Source organism: Podarcis tiliguerta (genome assembly GCF_965153285.1).
Source record: "Podarcis tiliguerta genome assembly, chromosome: 12".
Classification (NCBI taxonomy): Eukaryota; Metazoa; Chordata; class Lepidosauria; order Squamata; family Lacertidae; genus Podarcis; species Podarcis tiliguerta.
Genome location: NC_139545.1, coordinates 18,732,177 through 18,748,276, shown reverse-complemented (window position 1 = coordinate 18,748,276; position 16,100 = coordinate 18,732,177). Strand labels below are relative to the sequence as shown.

The following is a 16,100-nucleotide window of genomic DNA, read 5'->3' as shown; positions in this document are numbered from 1 at the left end:
CTCGTTAGATAGTAAAATTCATGTTAAATTGCTGTTTTAGGGGTTGTTGTTTTTTAAAGCCTGGAACGGATTAATTTGTTTTGCATTACTTTCTATGGGAAAGCATGCCTTGGTTTTGGAACGCTTTGGTTTTGGAACGGACTTCTGGAACGGATTAAGTTTGGGAACCAAGGTACCGCTGTATCTGAAAAGTAGAAATAAAAAAATTAATTAATTAATTACATACGCCTGAGGTAATAATGCTATGCAGAAGCGAAGAGGGAGAATTTAGACCCTATTTGTCCTAGAAATGCTGACCCCGAGCCGGGCCTTATACCCCGCTTAAGCCCTTCCTCTAGCCCTCCCTCGTGGCGGGTTTTTGGTTTTCAGCCACTGGAAGGCAGAGTCTCCTTTGGCCCCACGAGAGCCTCGGAGCTGCTTCTTTCGGCAGGCAGAAGCGAACGGGATCCGTCCACGAGTAGCCATTTCTTCCCTTTGGAAAAAAAGCGCCCACTCCTTCTCTTCTGCTTATATGGTCAGGCGGGCAGGCGCAAGATTTGGGCAAAGGAAGGTAAGCCGCCGCCGCCTGTTGCATTTCCTGCCCGGGATTGGCGCGCTCTCTCCGCCGCCCCATGGCGACCATTGATTCCCAGGGAAGGGCTGGGGGGGTCGGTCGGGGTTGGGGGGAGCCTGACGCCTCTGAATGCATTATATAGACAAGCGGATCGGAATTCGTGGCAGGCAAGGATTCAACGGCGTCGTTGCCTAGGCGTCGTCCCCTCTCCGCCCCCCCCCCCCCAGCACCGTAACAACACGCCTTTTAAAGTTGATAAAAATGGAAAAACGCGGAGGGAAGCTTCGGGCGCAGTGCGCTTGGGCATGGTGCGCGCGGATTTAATCCGGTGCCCAAAGGATTGCGCACGAGGCGCCACCGCCACGGAACCGAATTCTCCCATCCGGCGTCAAATCCACCCCCCCCCCCACACATCAAAACCCCATTTCCTTCTCGCTTTCCTCCCCTCCCCCCACCCACCCCAACAACTCCCGTTTTTAAACCGGAATGGAACTGAGCCTCGATAAAGCTGCCTCATTGGGAAATGAGGCTGCTAAATCTACATTTTTCTGGCTGGTACCGATTCTATAGTTCGGTGGGCAGCACGTAGTGTTTTCCACGGGGATCTACACCCAGAGGGGACCGTGGGGTGGGGTGGAGGGGTGTTCCTGAATGACAAGGCTGCAAGTGCAACAGGAGCAGGAGTTTTTTTGGGGGGACGGGAGGTTGGCCTTAGCAGGTGCAGAAGGAAGAGGGTCGGACGCCCAACCCCAGCAGCAAGTCTCTTTACTTCCGAGGAGATCCTTCCTCCCACCCACTCACCCCTCGCCTCCCCCGGGGTGCCTGGAATGAAAACGGAGCTGCCCAGATTGAGTAAATCAGGAGTAACCGCGGAGTACATGGCAGCAGAGGACGTGATCTCGGAGAAGAGAGCGCGGCCGATCGGCGGGCGGGTCATGGATTGACATGCCCGGGTGGAAGAGAAGAGATCGCTGCCCGAGATCGAGAACCCTTTCCCGGGCTGGAGGAGGAGGAGAGGTAGAGGGACCTGGTGAGATCAGGTGCCCATTCAGGAAGCGGCACAACGGCCTCGCCTCTTTCGCGCCCAGGCTCCCAGGAGCAAGGCGAGGGCGGGGATCGCGCCAGACACCCGGAGTCCGTGACTCTCCGCCTGCACGTCCCAAGAAACTCTCGCGGCCGTGGAGCTGGGGGAGGGGGGGGGGATCTGGCCCGCCCAAAGCAAGTCATCGCCCCGATCGCGTCTCCAAAGCGCCCTCCCTGCCAAGGGCAAGAAGCCCCCCATGGCTGGGGAGGGGGGCTGGCTGCCCAGTGTAGGAGCCCCCCCTCGATCTCCTAGGCGGCAGCACCTGTAGAGCACGAGGCGATCGAGTCCACTCGATCCCACCCCTTTCCCGCAACCTCCCCACGGCTCCGCAGAGCGAATCGAAGTCGTGCATGTGCTCCTGTCTCTCGCAAGGCGCTGCTCTGCTTGGTTTGCCACGCCCGGGTTTGCAGGACGCCGCCGAGCTGCTGGGGCCGCCGCCGCCGCCGCTGATCAGCATTCGGGGGGCGATCGGGGAAAGCGATCGGGCGATCGGGACGTGCCCTCCGGCTGGCCAGCGCCGCGCACCATGAGGCGAAGAGCGAGCGAGCAGCCGGCGGGGAGCGCTTGGCGTTGCCTTGGGATTTGGCCACACTGAAAAAAAAAGGCTGCTGGTGGTGGGGGAGACCCAAAACCAAGCGGGGAAACCCTTTTAATCCGGATCGGTTGCTACGGAGCGGACTCTCCTCCGGGATCGTGGGGAGGAAAGGCTCTCTATCTCTCTCTCTCCCTCCAATGCCTCGCTTGCGTCGTCCCCGGGAAGGCGCGCAACAAATGGCAGCCAGGGCTGTGATCCGGGCTGCGGTAGCAGCAGCAGCAGCAGCGACTCCCAGGTGAGGCGCAAAAGGCTCGGCACGCTGCAGCTCTCCATGCCCGCCTGCGCCTCGCCTTCCACGCCGCCTGAGTCACCCCGCTGCACTCGGTAAGGCGCTCGAATCCCCCGTCCCTCGGGTCCCCCCACCCTCTGCCAACTTCACTTTCATACGCGGGGAGGGGGGGTAAGGTGTGGTGTGTGTCCCCCCTTTTTCTTAAAATTTGTTCAGTTCCCCTGCTAACCCCTTCTTCCCTTGGTTGGTGACGCCTGTAGTAGAGGAGGAAGGGTGGGGAGTTCGTATCCCAAAGATCAGAAAGGGGTGATATAGTGGCATGCCCTGGCTGGGACACTGTGGTCTTGACCTTAAAATGTGGCACTAGGGAGAGAAATTCTATGGCTGTGCATAGTAGAGGTTCTCAGCAAGTAGGAACTGGCTCTGTCTGTGTGTAATGCATTGCTATGTATGTGTCTCAAACTCCCCACCCTTGGTGTATTGATTATATTGGCACACAGCTAAGCTGTGCCAAATGAAATGTGTGCTTTGGTCCAGTGTTTTGCTAACTTGGGAGAGGTGAGCAAACTGGCAAACTACCTAAGAAATAGGGCAATGTAAAATAAAATCTAAAATGCCACACAAGAGGTAGTGGGAGCCTGTTTTAGAATACAAACAAAAGTATATTGATCCCACAAAAGGAAAACGTTAAACCGAAAACTTGAGGCAGAACAGATTCTGGTGATATTGTAATATTTCCATGTCTTGTGTGGTGCATGTTGTGGCCTGTTGAGAACTCGAATCTTGGAAATGTGTTGTGATGGGATACAGGATGGTTTGCATGCTTAACTTTTGCGTTTGACTTCCATTACTGGACTGTAAATTACAGATGTGAATAAGTGTGTGGTTTGTTGACAAAGACCAGAATATATAACCTGTTTTATAAACTGACTCTCTCCTACTTCAGCCACGACCAGTACAATATCAGTTTCTGATATTTCTGTATTAGGTCCAGTTTAGTACAGCCAGAATAATTGGAAGAATAATTGGACCAGTTCTGCATTCCCTATTGCTTCAAATAATATTTGATAGCGAAATATGTGTTCAAATAAGTTTGCTGGGTTTTGTTTTGCTTACAGAATCCAAGATCTTCTCTTAAAAGAGTAATGATATATTGTAAAGGGTGAAATCCAGGTTCCTAAATGTGAACGGGAGCTTTGCCACTGACCTCAAGAGGCTATGGGCTTACACTCAGAATTAAAGTTGGACTTGGTCCTTCTGACCTCTGAAAACAATGAGTAATATTCTGTTTGTCTTCCAGCAGAAAAAAACACACCAGCTACAGCATAAATTTCCATTGCCTTTAAGTTGCTAAGAACTTCTACCTCTTGGGAGACATTTAACATTTTGTGCTGTTTGGGCCTTGAGTGATCTATTTTCCGAGTGAGACTGCAGAAATCATAATTGTAGCTTTTTGATGTTGAGAAAGATGATTACTAGTAAGTCACATGTTGTGCCAGAAGGAGAAGGCAATGGAAATAAAGATTTAATTGCAATAAATGAAATAAGCATTTCTGATGAGCTTTGATTCAAATGAAGTAAGGATATATTCAGACGAAGATGGGATTGGTCAAGAGTTTCTCTTCATAGTGCTTTAAAAAAAGGCCTCAAATCTAACCTTAACTGCAAGAAATAAGTCTATATTCAGATGATGAACTGTGATTTAAGATGGAGTAAAATAAAGATGGGTTTGGAGTTTGTAGTGCTTTAAACAGGGAGTTGGCTCAAAAGTGTCAGGTGTCTTGGGCCAGTTTGTATCTTTTGTGCTTGTCATTGTATATTGAACCAAGCTAAAGCTGTAACTGCTTACCTGAGAGCAAAGCCTATTGAACTCAATAAGATGTGCTTCTGAGTAGATCTGTCAAGCAAACGTTTGGGGTATAAATAAATTAATAAATATTAGTATAATGATTATAGATTGCACTGCAAGTCGCTCAAATGGGAAGCATCTGAAACAGCTTTGGAAAGCAAGGCCATCTGTAATGGAGGGCTTGTTTATGTGATCATTTATCCTGGGATCACAAGCCATTAATTCACTTTAGCTCTTGGTTTGTTTACGCACTCAAGGGATGAACTGGAAGATAAAGTGAGTTGTGAAATCACATAGTCAGGAACTGTTGACTTCCTGCTCTTTTAACCCAGGATAAGCAATTGTATGAACAACAACAGAATCGTTATTTGTTCTGTGCAAACTCTGGTGGAGTGTTTTGCTCTGTGCAAGCCCCATGTTGGTGCATTAATAACCTGAAATTATTAGTGAGGTGTATTGCTGATTAGCTCAATCAGCAACTAAGGATCCCAGGTTAACAGTCCTAAGCCAATACCCTCAAGAAGCTCAGAAGCTTTATTAGCATGCCATCGGCGATTTGAAGGTGAACAGAAGCCAAGTGAAAATTTCAGTCCTTCCTCATCTGAAGACAAAATATTGGAAACTACTGAAAAATTAAAGATGATCACATTTCCATTTGACACTAAAAAAGGGTAGCATGCTAATTCATATTTAATGTAGTTTGCCTACTTTTGCAATCACATAAGTCTGCTTTGCCTTATTTATGGGGAAATTTCCTTGGCCTTGATGAGTTTAGTTACTTGACCAAAAAATGAAGGATATAGCAACTTGCCATGCATATCAAAAAGATACTGGCTCAGTTTGCACATAACACTAAGTCAAACTTTGGCCTAGTGTGAACGAGCAAGCATGCTTGTACACACTTGGACAATTACAGCCACTTTGCTACTCCTATGTTGCTGCTGCACTGGAGGGAACTAAGCCATGGTTTACTTAGCATGGCATGTAAACCCTGGGCTCATAGTTTGTTTTCCCCAAACAAGAACAAACCTTGGCTATCATTTGTGGGTTATTTGGAGCTCATTCATGCTATAAACCATAGTTTATAGCTCAAGATTATTTGTAAACAAGGCTAGTGTTTGAAAAAATGAAGGCATGATCCAACCAAGTGAAGTATTTTTCAGTCCCATTGATTTCAGTGGGAGAGTCAAACATATACTTAAATCATATGGGAAGTTAAAGTGTTTAGCTTTGTCAGGATTAGACCCTTGGTGAGGTTTTGTTGTTGTTGTCAAACTGCAGTATGGGGAAAGGGGAAGAATAACACTATAGAGTTGTTAAATGCCACTTTTGAAATATTTGTGTATCCCTTTGTCTGATTTCCTTGATTCTAGAGACCAGAACAATAAGAATATTTCCGCATATTTCACTGGGCTTGGAGTTTACTCCATAAAAAGAAAATGGGGAATTGGTCGTGTGAATTTTTTAAATGGTAGAGGCCCTACAGAATATCAGCTGAATTCAATGAAGTTTCTAGAATTTCTAGCAAGTGATTTAAAAACCATACAAGACAATTTCTAAAGCACTGGAATTTATTTAGCAAATGCATTTTGAAAGCTTTGGTAAGGCAAGAAGTCATTTGCTTTAATCTGATGAGGAAATATGTTTGTGTTCACCTAATTGGGTGTTCTGGGGACCAGTTTAAAGCATTCATCTGATTGATCCTTCATGGTTCTAAATCTTGTGGAGAACCTACACAAGACCAGGCATTTTGGTCTGCAGACATTTGCCTCTGAGTCAGGAAGGATGATGGCGAAGTTGGTTGAGGGATTGAGCTAGCAATCTCCTCCCCACTCTGTGATGGATTTAGAATGTCTGGTTGGAGCTGTCTCAATGGAGGAATGAAAACAGCAAACAGTAGTTCAAGTCTGATCATATTTATTTCGGAGCAGACAGCTGTTGCTTCATGGGCATTATAATTTGGCTCTGTACAGAGTGTGTCAGCAAGAGGTAGGGCCTCATAGACATTTATTTCTGTTGTAGATAAATGCGCTTCCTCCTAATGAAAACAGTTCTCTCCTCAGGCAACCACTTACCAATGAGGCCCTTGTTACAGAGTTCCATATCACTCAGTGATTTAAGCTTTGCATGTTCACAATGATGCAACATTAACTGAAACATGTTCTGCTTGAAAAATACATTGGGTTGGATCCCTAAGTTAGCTGCACTTAGTTCCCACTGACACCAATGCTCAAATAATTATCTTACATGGGAATTACTTCCAGGTAAGTGGGACAGGATTGCCCGGGTATAGAATTTTAGCCTTTTGTCTGGGCGCAACCTATTGCTCCTGGTGGTGCAGTTTTGCTGAATCATTGGGAACCGTTTTGCGGATGCTTGTGGCTTTCAGTGGATCCGGACTTTTCAATTATGCCATTCTTCACATTTAGTTAAAATAGCAACAAGATAGAAATCTTGGTTCACCCTCCCCAGCACTGTAGCCACCTGTTTTGGGACGAAGCCACTGATTTCCAGTCATCCTCTCTCCCATTATCCCACCGGTGAAAAGTTCTGTCAGAGCTGACAGCACCATCTGTTTGGCAGGGAAGACCCCTGCACGCGGCAAATCGTGTACAAACTTTGAATTGCCCTCCCCCACCCCCGTATTCAGAGAAAATACACAGAGAGAATAAATTAAAATACTTCTGAGGGTCAGTCATTTGTGACTACATATATGAGTGTGTGTGTGTGTTTACCTACAAATAAAAATTGATGTTAAAATACTGCTGCAAACCTTGGACAAGTAGAAGAAGAAGAAGAAGAGTTTGGATTTGATACCCCGCCTTTCACTCCCTTTAAGAAGTCTCAAAGCGGCTAACATTCTCCTTTCCCTTCCTCCCCCACAACAAACACTCTGTGAGGTGAGTGGGGCTGAGAGACTTCAGAGAAGTGTGACTGGCCCAAGGTCACCCAGCAGCTGCATGTGGAGGAGCAGAGATGCGAACCCAGTTCCCCAGATTACGAGACTATCGCTCTTAACCACTACACCACACTGGCTCTCAGTACAGCTCTTGACAAACACAACTTGGACCTGCTTTTGTTCAGGGAAATTCTTTGTTCATCCAGTCCTTACTGAAATATAATTTAAGCTGCATCCTGTTTGAATTTAAGCTTTCAGTTATTTGGGAGCATTAACCGATGTGAAAAGCATCTTTTTTCCTGATCACATTTCCTGATACAGTATTTGATTCCAGGTCTTGATTTAGAGAGTTGTCAAGCCAAAAGCTTGTTATCATCAACGACTAAGGGGGGGAAATGCCAATGTTCAGAGCATACAATGGTTGTTTCTAATTCTGGCCAGTGCAATTCTATGGGCTGAGCTGCACCCCAGGCGTCTGTATTTGGTTGAACAGGGACAGCGTTGGAATGATAGGGTGGGACCTCATATTTTTGGCTTCTACCTCTCCAGAAGGATAACATTTCCATTCTTCACATTATGATGGCTCTGTGTCATGAGTACGATTGTGAAGGCATGTCTCATTCATAGAAAATATGAAAGTGCCTTATGCTTAGTCACTCATTGGTCCATTTTGCTCAGTAAATGGACACCAGGTATCTTCAGCCTTTTCAGACCCGCCTTTAATCCAAGCATGCCTTTGGGGTCCCATTTCTTAATATTTGCATGGTGGCAGCGCTTCCGTTGCAACTCAGTTAGTGGGTCCCAACCCACCAGTTGAAAACCAGTGGTCTACACTGTTTGGCAGTGGCTTTCTACAATTCTGGGACGCGGGTGGCACTGTGCGTTAAACCACAGAGCCTAGGACTTGCTGATCAGAAGGTTGGCGGTTTGAATCCCCGCGACGGGGTGAGCTCTCGTTGCTTGGTCCCAGCTCCTGCCAATCTAGCAGTTTGAAAGCACGTCAAAGTGCAAGTAGATAAATAGGTACCGCTCCAGCGGGAAGGTAAGTGGTGTTTCCATGCCCTGCTCTGGTTCGCCAGAAGCGGCTTAGTCATGCTGGCCACATGACCCAGAAGCTGTACGCCTGCTCCGTCGGCCAATAAAGCGAGATGAGCGCCGCAACCCCAGAGTCAGCCACGACTGGACCTAATGGTCAGGGTTTCCTTTAGCTTTACTTTCTACAATTCCAGTGTGGAATCTTTCCCAGGCTCCCTGGAGATGCTGGGGGTGAAAGTTGAGACCTTGTGCATGCAAAGCAGATGCTCTCCTGCTGTGCTACATTCCTTCCCCTCCCCGCACAGAGTGATCACAACTCCAGAGGCAGATTTAGGGGAGCACGACCAGTTCCCCCACATCCTACCGGTAGCCTAGTAAGCAGAAGGAGGCATGAGGGCTCTGGCAGGGTCCTAGAGTCCTCCTGCCTCCATCTCAAAGCTTTCCCAGCTTTAGGAAGGAGGAAGGAGGGCTCTAGGATGCTGCCAGAGCCCCACGCCTCCTTCCCAAAGTGACTTTGTGGAGGCACCCCAAGGGCTATGGGGTGTGTGTATCAAATTTTGGCCTTGCACAGGACACTGTATTACCAAGGCCTGCCCCTGAGAACTCCAAACCACTGAGTCTCCCTACCAAGGGAGTAGTGGGCGAAATGACATCTACCAATACTCGTTCTGCTTTCAGGATAGAGATTATTTGAAAAGGGTAAAGGGGGGGATGTATGAAAGATGGGCAAAAGGAGGATTAAGTAAATGCTTGGCTAGGTAAGAAGAAAAGGGGGGAAATATGGCCTTTATGTATTGTGGCTAAGAAGTCACAGTAGCAATCGGAGGACTAGTCATCATAGTTAAGTAGCTTTCCCTTGGGATCCTGTGCTTGCAGTCAATTGTTTTGCTTAATTATCCTTCCTTAGATTGGGCCCCAGGTAGGTTTCTGCTAAAATCAAGTAAAAAAAGGAACAGCCACGAGCAATATTCTGGCAACAGCAGGGTGATATTTGAGGATTTCAGAGTAGTGGCTGGAGTATTTGAAGCCGCAGCACTAGCAAATGAAAGACGGGAGAATCTGTGTCACATTGGTAGATATGCCAAGACAGAGCCAAGAGACCTGTTTCCCCCAATATTGGATTTATTAGAAATTGAAAGCACAACCTTATGAGATATTACTTTTTTGTTTTTAACTGCTCTGTGGTGCACTGCTTTGGAGACCTTAGTTTGCACATTCATTCTTCTTTTTATTGAAGGATAAATTCCAGACAACAGGGTAACAAGAAAGCCTCAAAGCGTTTCTGACCTTCTGGAGTCCCTCGCCAAGAAAAAGGAGAATTCCGCCTGCTTTTGTGCCTTGGTTTTTCCCTTTAGTGCACAGGCTCAGCTCTGGAGCTTGTGGAGCAAGCACCTCTGTTTCCTACAGAACTTATCAGTTTTTATGCACTTGTAATTCAAACACAAAGCTTCTGGGTTAAAGGCGGTGGCTTCTAGGCAGACTTGCGCCCCAACACTGAAAAAGGAAGCTCTTAAACGCCGATGTGAATGTTACAAGATGTATTCCTGTTGCACCGCGCTTCTTAACAGATGGCTTACCCTTCAGTCACGCTGTGGCCGAATGACGGCATGTTCTGCTATTGTGGATCAAGTCATATTGCTGCTGGCTGGTGGTCACCCTGCCCAGCAAGCAGCATGTGTATTTTTAACAGTGACATAGAACACAGCCACATTTTATTTAATTTATGTATGTTGATTGAGGACAGCCGCAAAGGGCAGAGACTTTTGCAGCAATGGGGAAGCCTTGGGGTTTCAAACCAAGGTACACAAAAATTGGTGGGTAGGGAGGAGGGACCATGTGGTTTAAATGTTGCTCTCCCTGCTCTAGTCTCAGGCTTACTTCACGTGTGGAAAGCTTGTAAAATGTAAGGACCCACCAAACTGTTACTACCCTTGCCTTGACATGTGTCACTCTCTATATGGACTATGGCTCTGTGTTCAAGGATGAAGCCCTTATGGAAAACAAAACCAAAAAACGGGGTGGAATTTAGTGTAAATGTTCTAGGGGAATTATTTTCCACTGCAACCCTGGCTCTGTTCTGCTGGAAGAGAGGCTGCTTATATCAGGCATTGCTGGCCCAGATATTAACGCATTTTCCAAATAGGCAGGCATGCAGTGCAAGTACCGAAAGCAGCAATCCCTCTTGCTGTTCTGGCTTCTGGGATAGCTGCGCAGCCTGCATTCGCTCCATAAGACGCACACACATTTCCCCTTACTTTTTAGGAGGGGAAAAGTGAGTCTTATAGAGCAAAAAATACGGTAACTTCGGAATGTTTAGTCAAGGTAATGGAGTTCCCTTGTAAAGGACCGACTGAGATAGCATCAGAGCTTTTCTAGAAATGAACTCTTGGCAAGGGACTTTGCTGTGAGTCCTAGAAGACCTGCTGCCTGCCTTAGAGGCCTTTTCCCATCAGGCTTGGGAAGGCAGCCTTGACTGACTCCAGCTACAAAAGCAGAGACTGCTGAACAGAGTCTTGGGCTGGGGTTTTGTTGGGGAGTGGGTTTGTTGCTGTTGCTGCTGCTTTTTGTATTTTTGTTTTGGATCTTATGTTTTATGTGGAAATGGTTTGATTTGGTTGTGTACTTCTGCTATTTTGTTTATTGTTAATGACTACTTTTGCTACCTTTGTAATTATGTAATTGTTTATATGTTGTAAGCTGCCTTGAGTTTGGTTTTAACTTTGGGAAAGCAGCATCATAATAATAATCAGGGCTCCTTTTTTCAGCTGGAGCTTACAGGCGCTCAGCTCTGGCACCTCTCAGGTACCATTCTAAGAGAACAAGGGATAAGTTCATGGTGAGCTCTGGCACCTATTTTTCTAGAAAAATAGCACTGATTATAATAATTTGCTATTGATATGGCATACAAATGACATGATTGATTGATTGATTGATTGATTATTGGGAGAGTATAGCAAAATTCCAGTGTGATAGTTGATTGTGGACAGTTGACTGTGGAGGCTGTTTTGGGGAAAGAAAAGAAGCAAAAGTGATGCTGTATTTAGCCACAGAGGCTACAGGGGAAAACTGGATTGGGGGGGGGGTATTGCATAGAAACTGAAAATCCATCAAGAGAAAATGAGGGTTGTACCGTTCCTTCCATATGCTCTGTCCAGTGCAGGAACTATTCACATTAGGCTAAGCTCCAAAAGAGAAAGTAAAAAAGAGGAGACTGTCATTGGCTACGGCAAGGCTTTCCTGGACAGTGTCCGCTGGAATGGGAGTGCAGAAAAAGAGAACCAAAGCCAGGATTCCTGATTCAGCCAAGCTGAGTTTATTCCAGCTAGATCCTTTTGTGGGAACACCTGGACTTCAAGGTTTCGGAGATAAAAGGCCAGGCACCCATCAAAGAAATATAAAACTGCTTCTGAAATCAAGTCACTTCTGCTGCCTTGTGGAGTTTCTCTGGGAATATCTAAGGGGAATCTTGGGGTCTGAGAGAGACCCAACTATAGCTTTGATGACAAAGACTCACCATAGAGTAGGGCAATCATGCCATGCTGATTTCTAGAGGCGATTTTCTTCCTCCTGCTTAACAGAGGGAGGGTCTAGGCTTTAGATGGAATTAAGTTAGTCGCGCTGTGGGTTAAACCACAGAGCCTAGGACTTGCCGATCAGAAGGTCGGTGGTTCGAATCCCCGCGACGGGGTGAGCTCCCGTTGCTCAGTCCCTGCTCCTGCCAATCTAGCAGTTCAAAAGCACGCCCAAGTGCAAGTACAGTGGTACCTCGGGTTACATATGCTTCAGGGTACATACGCTTCAGGTTAAACACTCTGCTAACCCAGGAATAGTGCTTCAGGTTAAGAACTTTGCTTCAGGATAAGAACAGAAATTGGGCTCCGACGGCATGGCGGCAGCAGGAGGCCCCATTAGCTAAAGTGGTCTTCAGGTTAAGAACAGTTTCAGGTTAAGAACGGACCTCCGGAACGAATTAAGTAGTTAACCCAAGGTACCACTGTAGATAAATAGGTACCACTCTGGCGGGAAGGTAAATGGCATTTCCGTGCGCTGCTCTGGTTCGCCAGAAGCGGCTTAGTCATGCTGGCCACATGACCTGGAAGCTGTACGCCGGCTCCCTTGGCCAGTAAAGCGAGATGAGCACCGCAACCCCAGAGTCATCCGTGACTGGACCTAATGGTCAGGGGTCCCTTTACCTTTACAAAACATACTAGAGATTTCAGGGCTCTTCATAGCTAATCAATAGGTGATAAAGTGTGGCTTTTACTAGATTAGGAACTGGAGGAATGCTGGTCATTAAGCATTTCAGGATGTTTCCTGCTAATGTTTGCTTGTTTCTTAAGTATCTTCTTTAGCTTACGCTTCACAAAGTGCTCCTAGGATTGGTTGCAACATAATTGAAACAACAGCAGCAAGAACAACAAGAACAACTTTTTATTTCTACCCTGTCCATCTGGCTGGGTTTCCCCAGCCACTCTGGGTGGCTTTCAACAGAACATTAAAAACAGAATAAAACTTCAAACATTAAAAACTTCTCTAAACAATTTTAAGTTAAATGCAGGTTAAAAACACAACATTTAAAGTTCATCCATACAAACACCCAGAATCGTGGCAGAAGCCAGTGAAACAGATTGGGCATTTGGGCAACGGGAGAAGACCTAGGTGTTGACTCCACTCATGTTTCTAGGTATGGAATGGGGAGAAAATTCCTTAGTCAGGATGCCACCACAGAGTAAACCCTACAGTGTGACACCGCCTGGTGTATATCCACTGTGGTAGGGCAAAGCAAAGGACCTGGGAAGGCGGATACAGGGAGATACGTTCCTATATCTGGATCCTAATTTGTTTTTCAGTATCTTAAATGAATAGGAAGCCACTGTGTATCTTTCAGAATCAGTGTCATGATCCCTGCTAACTCTTCCAGTCAACATTCTGGCAGGTGTGTTCTCCAGTAACTGTAGCTTCCAGACCATTTTCAATGTGTAAGGTGCATCTTAGTAAGCCAAGTGGGAGGTTATCATAGCATGGGTCAATCTGGCTAGGTTATCTCAGTCTACAAATGGCCATAGCTGGTGAGTCAGTCACAGCTGGTGCAATGGCACTCTGTACTTCGGAAGCTACCTGAGTGACAAGCCTGGATCAAGGAGTACTCCTAGTCTATACACCTGCTCTTTCAAGAGGAACTCAGCTCCATCTAGAGCAGCTCTATCTATCTCATTGGGATTCAGCCTCAGTTTATTACCCCTCATCCAGCCTATTACTTCCTCCAAGTACAGGCCCAGTACCTGCATTACTTCATCTGACTCGCATGACAATAATAATAATAATAATAATAATAATAATAATAATAATAATAATAATAATAATTTATTTATACCCCACCCATCTGGCTGGGCTTCCCCAGCCACTCTGGGCGGCTTCCAGCAAAATATTAAAATACAGTAATGCATCAAACATTAAAAGCTTCCCTAAACAGGGCTGCCTTCAGATGTCTTCTAAAAGTCTGGTAGTAGTTGTTCTCTTTGACATCTGGTGGGAGGGCATTCCACAGGGCGGGTGCCACTACTGAGGAAGCCCTCTGCCTGGTTCCCTGTAACTTGGCTTCTCGCAGTGAGGAAACCACCAGAAGGCCCTCGGCGCTGGACCTCAGTGTCCAGGTAGAACGATGGAGGTGGAAACATTCCTTCAGATATACTGGACCAAGGCCGTTTAGGGCTTTAAAGGTCAGCACCAACACTTTGAATTGTGCTCGGAAACGTACTGGGAGCCAATGTAAAAACCAGACCCCAATGGCCTCTCCAATTTCAGTAGAGGGGTTTGACAGGAAACTTTCAAATGCACCTTCTCCTACTTTGCTAGGTCCTCATGAGTATTTGTCTTCCTGGGCAAAATGCAGCTTTTTGAGTAAGGTGCTTGGGCGAGGACACACAAAATGACACTGCAACAGTGCTCTCCAGCAAGAAAATTGAGCCCAACCCACCAGCCTTGCATGGTGGCCTGCCACCTTGACAGCTGTCTCATTTTTGTAGTTCTAGGTATGCAGCAAAGCAGGAGGATTAGTGAGGCCCTCAGGCAGCTTGATGGACCATATGGTTGTTAAAGGTATGCATCTAAAAATGAGGAAATGCGTTGATAGGTGTTTTCAGCTCATACGCAGAAAAAGAGGTGCCAGAACTCACAATGAAGGTATACAAAGAGTAGAACCTCATCCAGGTTGATGAGGAACTCAGAATGAACTTCTCCCTCATTCTCTTAGAATGGCAATGGCATCCACCTGAGAGGTGCCAGAACTGAGTTCCGGCTAGTTCTGGTTGGGGGGGGGGGGAGTCCTTCTTATGTGCATGCTTGAATCAGGAGAGCTCTTATACCTGTATAAGGTGGAGAGCCTCAGGCCCAAGGCCTAGAAGTGGGCCTTCAAACTGCTTTATCTGGCCCTCAGGCCTCTCCATAGGCCACATCACTTTTCCAGGTAGCACCCCTCAGTTGTGCTCTGCACTCAACTTGAACTTCTCTTGCCTGTCTGGAATGGAACATTGAGCTTAATAATGCCTCTTGCTTGCAGTGTGTATTTATATCTGTAGAAAGAAGCCTCTACTTTTAGCATGGTGGGAATGTATCCTACTGTAGAAAGATAATAATAATAATAATAATAATAATAATAATAATAATAATAATAATAATAATTTTTTTATTTGTACCCTGCCCTCCCCGGCTGGAGCTGGACTCAGAGCAGCTAACATCATATAAATAATACAATATGCATAAAAACAAGCAACCAATCAATTAAAATGCACCCCAAAATTAATTCAAATAAATTAAAATTAAAGTTAAAACTGAACAAATGACAATCCTCAGGTTAACACTGAAAGCTGTTAATACTCGCCAGGACCAACTGTTTCCACTGGTATTATAAGGACCCGTGAGCAGGCTGGGAAACCTCCTTCATGCTTGTTCTTATACCAAGAGAAAATGAGTCAGACTGACCCCTGACCAAAGGCCTGGCAGAAGAGCTCCGTCTTGCAGGCCCTGCGGAAGGATGTCAAATCTTGCAGGGCCCTGGTCTCTTGTGAGAGAGCGTTCCACCAGGCCGGGGCCACGGCAGAAAAGGCCCTGGCTCTGGTCGAGGCCAGTCTAATAGATAATAGATGCAGTGGTGTAGCATCAGTTGCTGGCATCCGGGGCAGGCAAGCTGCCAACGCCACCTGAGCACCCCCACCCCCCCACCCCCCCACCAGAGCCAAGGGAGCCCAACCAGCCGATGCGGCCCTTGGCAGGTGAATCCACCCAACGTCTGCATAGAGGAGCAGCAGGCTGCGCCATGCTGGGGTTGCCCCTTGCTTACCCCCACTTGTGCCCGCTCACCGTGGGCCTGAGCTGCTCTGCTGCCTTCGCTTAGGTGGGGTGGGGATCCCTGTGGAAGTCAGTGCCTGCATGGGGGCACCTGGTTGTGCCCCCTCAGAATTTTGCACCCAGGCCCATGGTCCCCCTGTCCCCCCTCCACTATATTGCTGAATAAATGTGCCCATTGTTCTTCCCCAATTTTGACACTGGTTCTTCCCATCACCAGAATGCGGTCCCTGCAAGGTTTGCCACAAGGAAATGTGGCCCTCAGTCTGAACAATGTTTCCTACTTGTGAATGAATGAATGGATCTTTATTTGCGTCGGCCATCGGCCATAGCAATAAAACAACAATGTGGTATACAAATAATAGAAATAAAAAGTCAATTATATAAAATACATTTTAGGGTTTTGAATCAATAGTCACATAGTGAATCTAATCAGTGGCGTAGCGTGGGTTGTCAGCACCCGGGGCAAGGCAAGTAATTTGCGCCCCCTAACCCGGGGCAAGGCAAGTAAT

General features: G+C 46.7%; 1 protein-coding gene across 6 annotated transcripts in view; it reads left to right on the top strand.

The window, feature by feature from the left end:
- The first annotated feature begins 390 nt into the window (after positions 1 to 390).
- LRRC3B (leucine rich repeat containing 3B) overlaps positions 391 to 16,100 on the top strand; it is a 68,100-nt gene continuing 52,390 nt past the window's right edge. For 2 of the 6 annotated variants that reach the window (XM_083405187.1, XM_083405184.1), the window contains exon 1: positions 391 to 550. The gene's annotated coding sequence lies outside the window, so the exon portion shown is untranslated. Of the gene's footprint in view, positions 551 to 611; positions 2,557 to 16,100 lie in introns of those variants that run through there. The other 4 variants (XM_083405188.1, XM_083405189.1, XM_083405185.1 and 1 more) reach the window with 4 other exon arrangements.